Raw genomic sequence first — 8,995 nt, forward strand, 5'->3', positions numbered from 1 at the left:
CCGCAGTTAAAATGATAATGGCAAGTCAAATCACGGGGCCCCACCTGTCTAGCAGTAACTCGCTGTCAAATCACACAGCCCTACGTTTGCAGCAGCCTACTCCCTCGTCTTCTCGCGTCTCTGTCGAACCGACTAGGTGGAACTGCCCCGCCGCCTACTGCCCAGGAAAATCCCCGCCCTCGACTTTTAAATAGTATAAAAATACTAATTTTGTATCCATGGATTGCGCCCGCGCCATGGAGCAAAGTGTCTAGAAAACGGCGGTACACATGTACGGAGTATACAGCACGCCCGTCGCGTTCGCGTCGCACCCCAGACGGTCGGTCAGTCTGGCACGCTGCTCTCCCAATGGAACACGCGTCATATTGCGTTCGCACACACATGTGGGACGGCAATTGAGAACCGACCATAGGCACACTCCCCGGCCCCGCAAGTCGGGTGACTTAATAGAAGAGGGAAACGAGCGATAGTACTAGAGAAGTGTTGTACTACGTTGGTGCCTGGACGATCCCTGCAAGACACGGAAGATCAGTTCGTCCATGCATGTGACCAGACTCCAGCAGACATGCCTGGATTGGCTATCGTCTACATATCATACAGGCTGTGTTGTACATGGTTGTAGCTGTGGTGAGAAATCTAAAAAAAGGTTTATTGTCATCTCACAAAATTATGTGTCATGTGCTTCGGATCACTGCGAGGGTTAAACAGCGACAACTGAGTTGGGCTAGTCATTGGGGGCACATGCACGAACAGTGACTACTCGGCTGCCATCTAGGTCAAGCCGGCTATGTTAATTAGGACATCTATCGATGGACCCCTTTTCTACGAGTTTATCTTTAATTTGAGCTTTGTTCCTCGTCTGGTTTGTCCGTCGGGATTCATGTTGTCTGCTTTGGGCAGTGAGGTTATGATTTCTTGTCATGTGGCATTTTTTCGTGTTATTCGTTATAATCCGGCGCTTCAGATCAAAATGACGACAACTGCGCCTCCGGGCCACGTGCATGAAGACTTCTCGACAGTCATTGACGAGGTCAAGCCGGCTCCGGTAGACAAAAGAAAACTAAGTACTACTCCACTATATAGGCAGGAGCCTCCGCGCTTGCTTGCTAGTGTTGCTCTCTTCACACTGTCTCGACCTCTCCAGATCTAAACACGACAGCGGTGGCCACACTCTCTCTCTCTCTCTCTGCTCACCACTTGTCACAGATCCAGCCGGATCCTCTCCGCTGGGGAAGGTGAGAAGGTGCAACGTTCACGCTGTCATCCTCGGCGACGGCTCTTACCCACTACTGGGCGCGTTCGGATCAACCTGTCTTGCAGTTCTCTCCCAAGCACCGCTGGTGAGGGAGGGCCTCCGACCCCTTCTTCCTCGCTTCCATAGTGTTGGCAGATCCGGCCTCCCGCCGCCCACCTAGCGACATCCCCGCGACCATCAGGTATAACTTCCTTCGAAACTGGCCTTGCTCTACTTCCCGAGCTCCTGACGTCGCTGCATTTGTAACTTTTACTATTTCTCAGGGCCCCTCGTAGATAGGATCGATCGGCTGTTAGAAAACCACCTAATTTTTTTTACGTTTAAGAGGTAAAACTAGTTCATGCACTCAAATCTAGTACTACTTGGTTCAAACAAGGAAGAAAGGGGGTGGGGTGGGGGAGGATTTGTTACCTGAATCTAGGACTTGGTCGAAAGAGGAAATAATGGGGGCGAAAAGTAGTAGAGACTGGCTATCCAACTGGTCTCTTGGTCTAATAGGGAAATAAAGGGAAACGCAGTACAAACTCAATATAAACCCGATCTATTGGTTGAAAAAGGAAAGAAAGTGGGGACTGGGGGACAAGTCAATAGAGTAAGTCCAACACTAGATTTGCTAGCCTCACACAGTATAAGGTGGCTATACCGAACAAAAATGGGACCAACCCAGATATCCTATTCTGATGTTTGTTGCCCCGAGCCACTCTTATGTAATGCCACTGGTAAAATGTAGTAGTCGCACTGTTGAAAGTAAGGACACGTTAAACCAATGTTGTTTTCAATGTAATGCCTCCAGTAATATGAATCAATGGCACTTCTTTACATGTCCTGCTAAAATTTCCCATTAAGATAAGTTGGTTCTTTCCGTTAGAAATGCAACTGTCCTGGTCCGCCTACTCTCCCGTTCCTAGAGTAATGTCGTATTTCACGGCTGTCATAGTTAATCCTAATGCCCGCACTAATATCTAGCAATGCCACTTCTTTAGCAATTGCTACTGTCCTTGTAGGATTGCCATTCAGATAAGGAACATGCTTCTTTTCATTTGATGCATGTTTCATCACTTTTTAGTCACCCTCCTTTCCACCTTTTTTGTGCAAACAGAGATATACATTTCACGCTCGATCTTAGTTGAACTGCACAAATGATATCCAAATTATAGTTGAGCATTCCAGGAGCTTCACAACCAACCTTGATGTTGCTCAATTTTATTGCAACTAATGAAGAAGAAGCTTTGTGGGTTTCGCTTTCTGATGGAAATGGAACCGGGGCTGGAGCCCTTTTCTTAAAAAAAAGTTGAAGAAGAAGCTGCTAGCTCACGGGACATTGCTTCATTTTAGGTGAACTGCACCAAAAGGTCCCATGAATTGAATCATCCATGTTGGTGACTGAAAGAGCCAGCTTCAGCATCCCAGTCTAAGCACCCCCGGCCTCCATCCTTGCGACACACGGTACACCTCGTTTGCCACCTGCTCGACCCTAGTGTCATTGAAAAAATGAAGTAATAATACAGTTAAAATAGAGTGAGTGTCATCTCTATCATTTCATTTCCAATGTAGATAAAGAAAGTGCTTCTCTTTGTTAAAGTATGTTTCTTCAACTAGTCCCATTGTTAATGTTTAAGCGTTTCTGCAAACTGGGGTGCTTAATTTTAGTTGATATGTACAAAAATAGAGATTTGAATGTCTCAAGGCGCCTCCTTGTACTACTGCTGTATACTGATGTTCATCACTGGCAGAAGGTGTATCTGGGAGACTTGGGACAATGTCCAGTATGAGGCGTACTGTATAAGGCATTGCAGGGCCCATCTCGCCCTCGCAGCATGCATACTATGATACTATCGCAATATTTTCTTCTATTTATTTTGTGTGTTTCATCAACTAGTGCCACTATAATGTAATCACGCTTTTTCATTATCTATGCAAACAGGGTTATTTAGCTGCATTTTGGTGGAACTACACAAATGTATGTATGGAACCGACATATATGCAGAGTGCGAGGTGTGCCAAGTAAAAATTACCGATGCCAACCATGCTGCATGCACGCATTGGCATCCACCACCACCAGTGGGATGTGTGGCGCTCTTTGTGGACGGATCTTTCTCGGCAGCAAATCCTCTAACCAAATAGTAGTAGCTTATATTTGGCAGTTTTCTAGGGAGTACACTTTTCTGAAAGAAGCACCAATCTATTTTTCTTTATTTGTACACCGTGTCACAACTTTGACCCAAAGGTCCAGAGCTGTTTTAGGGTGATTGGCATAGTACTCGGAGACTGATTGTAAGCATGATTTTCATTAGCTGTCACATTGATTGTAAGCTTGAGCAGGTGGAAGATTAGGTTAGTGTGAAGCTTACCTTAAACCCTACCGCCGCCGTTGAAACGAGGCGAGCATCGGGGGAACCGTGGAGAACGGCGGGGAAGCGACGTCGCGCCATCCGGCCTCCTCTAGTGATGGGAGAACGAATACTCATGTGGCTCCGGCTGGCTCTGCACCCTCACGAACGGCACACCATACTCGATCGATTCGTTATCCTCTAGGTGCTCGACCTTCGACCTGTACACCCACCACCTCCGCCTGACTGTCGCCTTGGGTGAATCTGTCTACTCCATCGCCCATAGGAGATACTCGATGAACTCGGAGGACTGCGGCATGACTGCCGCCGAGGAGTACATGTACATCGCCGTCGTCTCGCTCGTTCGCATACATTGCCACATGCCCGCACCGTCCTTGAAATCTCCCACTCATTGTCAAACCAACTAAGGATTTCCTTCAACCTGGCTAACTTTGGCTGGTCGCCGCTGGTGATTTGCCTGATTCGCTGCTACATCCTCTCCATAGATGTCCTTCTGAGTGGTCCGGTGCTAGCTTTGGAAGATGGGAGGAGAGACGATGGTCTTGCAATAGAGAAGAGGGAGAGGAGAGGAGGTGGTTTTGGAATGGAGATGATGGAGAGGAGAGGAGGTGGTTTTGCAATGGAGAGAAGATCAGAAGAGGGACAGGCGAGACGGTGGTTTTGGAATGGAGATGATGGAGAGGAGAGGATGTGGTTTTGGAATGGAGATGATGGAGAGGAGAGGAGGTGGTTTTGCAATGGAGAAGATTAGAAGAGGGAGAGGTGAGACGGTGGTTTTGGAATGGAGATGATGGAGAGGAGAGGAGGTGGTTTTGCAATGGAGAAGAGGGAGAGGAGTGTGCGACAACGATTTAGGATTGGGCGAGAGGGCCGGCGCGCTGTGACTGGATCAAAATCAAAATCAATTTACCCTTCAATTAAGAAAGCGACCCCACATTACCTAGTCTCCCTTTTATTCTGGGTCATAATTGACCATGATTTTCGCACATAAAATATATGTTATACGTTGCAAAAATAATATAATTTGAAAGTACATTCAGATATGAACCAAATGATACAACTTTTGGTGACATGCATTCACATTTTGCTTGTCACATATAGTACATGGTCAAACTTTGACCCAAGATACGCAAAACAACAAAAAAATACTTCCAAGACCAGCGTCGCTCTTCCGCTCTTCTCCTCTTAAACCACCGCCGCTCCTCTCCTGTTCCAATCTAAATCCAGCACCGCTCCTCTCCTCTTCCATTTCAAAACCACCGCCCCTCCTCTCCTGTTCCAGTCCAAAACCAGCGTCGCTCCTCTCCCGTTCTAATCCAAAACTAGCGCTGCTCCTCTCCTCTTCCATTCAAAAACCACCGCCGGCGAGTGAAGGTGCTGTGGAGAAGTAGATCGATGGAGGAGTACAACCGATATGTGAGGATCGCAGACGGCGACCCTGTGAAGCTAGCTAGGATGTTGGAGATACATTCTTGGTTTGACAACAAGGACCAACTAACGGTGACGGCGACATACATGGCCAAATATCTGCTACAGAGCGAAAAGGCGACGATACTCCCGGAGGGAGTCCCGCCGGAGTACATAGAGCTGCTCCTCTGGGCCATGAAGCAAACAGATTCACTGAATCCGATCGTGAGGGAGCGGTGGTGGGAGTATCGATCCTAGATGGAGGATCAACCAGAGATTGAAGGATCGAGCATCTATAGGGTGCCGTTTGTGAGGGTGTCCTGCTAGAGCGAGCCGGTGGAGTCTCCGTTGACTTAACCCAACTACAAGAGGAGAAAAGTAGTTGGCCCGACAACGCTTCCCTGCCATCGTCTCCCTCGCCGTTCACATTGTCTCACGGGGTGGTTGTCTGCCGCCGAGGAATAGGAGGGGGCTGCCCCCCAGCCCAATAGTCGGGCAAGTTGTGAATTGTCAGGAGGAGCTTAGGGTTATCAGTATTTGCAGGTTGTGAATTGCGTATTGTGTTGTGTATTTTGAGAGTACTTTCAGATATGAATGTCTTTTGAATTTCAGATTTGCAGTATTGAGCATATGAAGAATTTTATGAATTCTAGAGATCTATTTTTAGCACTTAAAAAATGTAGTTTCGTAGGAGTATAAAAGTGCAGACGAGAAGAAACTGCAAGTTTCAGTTTCAGATAAGAAACTGCAACTTTTAGAGGCAGAGCATTTATATTAACATGGCCTTTTCAAACAGGGTTAACATCATGTTGGAAGTTTTATTCATGGTCGAAAATGGAACTACCAGCCATTTAACATCATGCTGATCAATATCAATGCATAGCACATCTTCATATGCACAGTCAAAATGCCCACACAATGTCGAGTGTGCGAAACACAGAGAAAACGAGGGACGAATATTTGGCAAGTGTTGGACGTGGTTTTGGGCTGTCCCGTCTAGGCTTTCATTTTTAACATGCGCAGCCCATGACCTCGGATGGGAGGGCCTGTTTGTATTTTCTTAGGGCTGTCATGTATCGACCGGCCTATGGACCTCCCATTCGAGGTTTTATTTTTGGCAGCTCGATTTATGTATTTTTTTTGAAGAAAACGCAGAGGTCTGTTCTATTTTTCTATATTAGAATAGGAACGCGAGGTACAACTTATGTTTCCCTTCTAACTATATTATATATATTTTAGTTATTTTATATGTTATTATATATTATTTTTATTGTCATCATATATTTAATAGATACTTACATATGTAAGAAAACAATATCCCACATCTTATTAACTTATAAAAATAATTTCTTAACAAATAAAATCCTGCATTATTTTGGCACGAAAATCCTAGTGATTGTGTACAAAAGCTTGGTAAGATTTAAGGACGAATGTAATAATATCACTTATTATTTAAATATATTTATAACAAAATGCTCAGCCCTTTTTTATTTTTTGATAACAATGCTGGCCCAACCCAACATTATAATTAGAATCAGCCCAGCAAAATCGTATGTCTAGATAAAGTGCAAATGGCCTGTAATTTTTTAGGAAATAAAATAAATGGGCCGCATGGACGCTACATTAATTGTTCACCCAGCCCAGCTAATGGCTGTAATTCAAAAAAAGATCAAATTGACTGTAAATTCTACCGCGCAAAAAAGAGACTGTAAATTCTGAAAAGATGGCTTGAATACGTGCCACATTTTTGGAGGCTGAAATGTGGGCCAATAGGTCGAAGCCAACGCAAGTCGTTGTCAATTTAGTCAACAAATGATTCTGACATGTTAGCCATTGGATTTAAATCCAACGACCGGCATCCATCTTCAATCTCTCGTCTTCTTCCTCCAGCGCCGCTGGGACCACCTCCCGCCTCCTGCTGCTAGCAGCTCTGCTTAGCACGCTTTGCTATGAAACGCTACTCCACCGTTGGCCAGGCCATCCATCCACCCCTACACACCTCCTGTTCTTCTCCACCGACTGCTGAACCACACCGCACTAGAACTAGTTAACCCTCGTACACCTCTCCGTCTGCGACTCTACTCCCGCGTCTTCCCATCTCCAACTCATTGCTGTCTGGGGCCTCGCCGTCGTCCACCACCTTGGATGCGCTCGGCGCGGCATGGTCAACGTGGTCAACGAACGACATCATCGGAAGTAGACTGTGCGTGGAGAGGCTGACAGCTGGGTCCACGGCCGCACACAAGGCAATGCCTCCTTATTACGCGCAAAATAATTATTCCTCCACCTGACATCTGGGACCCACCAGAAGGGCCTCTGTATTTCGCGAAAAAAACGTGCCCCTCGCTGACTTGTCGGACCCACCAGCTATCTTCGCACGCAAGGAAGTGCCTCCTTATTACGCACAAAAAAATACTCCCCCTGCCAGCTGGAACCTAGCATACTGGGAGGCTGACTTGTGAACCTACCAAGTTGATGGGGACGGAGGGCTTTGTCAACTTAGTCAATATGAACGATTCTAGCTCCTGTTACCGTACGAAGTTCATCCAACGGTTGTAGTGCTTCTTCAACCTCTGGCTTCTTCCTCTAGCCGCCGAAACCGGCGCCGGTCGTGCCGCATGCTCCTGCCTCCAGTGTCCGGCTGTGATGCCACGGAGGCCTCACCGCCCCCTACTACTCCCACCGCTGGCCAGGTCATCCCTCTACTCACCCACACCCCCTGTTATTCTGTGGCGACAACAGCCTCACACCGCAGCCGAACCAGTGAACCCTCGTACTCCTCTTCGCGTGGGCATCCACTGCTGCGTCTTCCCCGGCTCCGAGTCGTCCCCTTTCTAGGCCTCGCCGTCGTCCACCGCCATGGTGGTCTCGGCGCGGCGTGGTCAACATGGTCAAGGAATGATTTCCACCGGACGTGCAATGTACGTGGAGAGGCTGACAGCTGGGTCCACGGCCGCAGCAAGGAAGTGCCTCCTTATTACGCGGAAAATAATGATTCCTCCACCTGACAGCGAGGACCCACCGGACGGGCCACCGTATTTCATGAAAAAAGTTTCCCCTGACTGCTGGGACCCACCAGGTACATCTTCGCACGCAAGGAAGTGCGTCCGGGCAAAAAAAAAACGATTCGCCCCCTGACTGCTGGGACCCACCAGCTACATCTTCGCACGCAAGGAAGTGCGTCCGGGCAAAAAAACGATTCGCCCCCTTGACTGCTGGGACCCACCAGCTACATCTTCGCAGGCAAGGAAGTGCCTGACAGTCGGGACCCACCTGGTCGAAGCGTACGTAGCGTTGTCATTCTGGTCGCGAATGTGTACGTACATACTGGTCGATGTAGAGGCGCGCATGTGTCGTAGTAGAGGGGCGCACGTGTCGTAGTAGAGGCGCGCACGTGTCATAGTAGAGGCGCGCACGTAGCATGTACACGTACCTACAGCGGCGAGGGTGCAAGAAAGAAAATACGGCCACGTACGTACATACGGGCAGGGTCTCGAACGCCTACTCGCGCATACGTACATGGCTGGGTCGGAACGGACAAACAAAGTCGTCGTCGTGTTCATGGGGAGGCAACGGAATGCGTCGTGTTCATGGGGAGGCAACAAAATGCGTCGTGTTCATCGGGAGGCAACGGAACGCGTGGGAGCCAACCGGCTTGGACGGAACAGACGATGGAAATGAGGCCTGGCCTACCGCAGAACGGAGGAAACGGCCTTGTGTTCGACTGGCCACGTTCAGAATGGGGTCCTGTTGATCGGGAGGGGTGTGGCGTACCGCAAACGGAGGAAACGGACCTCCTACGGTCGAAACGGGGGTCTTGTTGATCGGGAGGGGTGTGGCGTACCGCAAAACGGAGGAAACAGACCTCCTACGGTCGAAATGGGGGTCTTGTTGATCAGGACGGGTGTGGCGTACCGCAAAACGGACGAAACGGACTTGTCTTGGAGCGCTACGGTCGAAACGGGGGTCCTATTCATCGGGA

Source organism: Triticum dicoccoides, chromosome 3B (genome assembly GCF_002162155.2).
Source record: "Triticum dicoccoides isolate Atlit2015 ecotype Zavitan chromosome 3B, WEW_v2.0, whole genome shotgun sequence".
Classification (NCBI taxonomy): Eukaryota; Viridiplantae; Streptophyta; class Magnoliopsida; order Poales; family Poaceae; genus Triticum; species Triticum dicoccoides.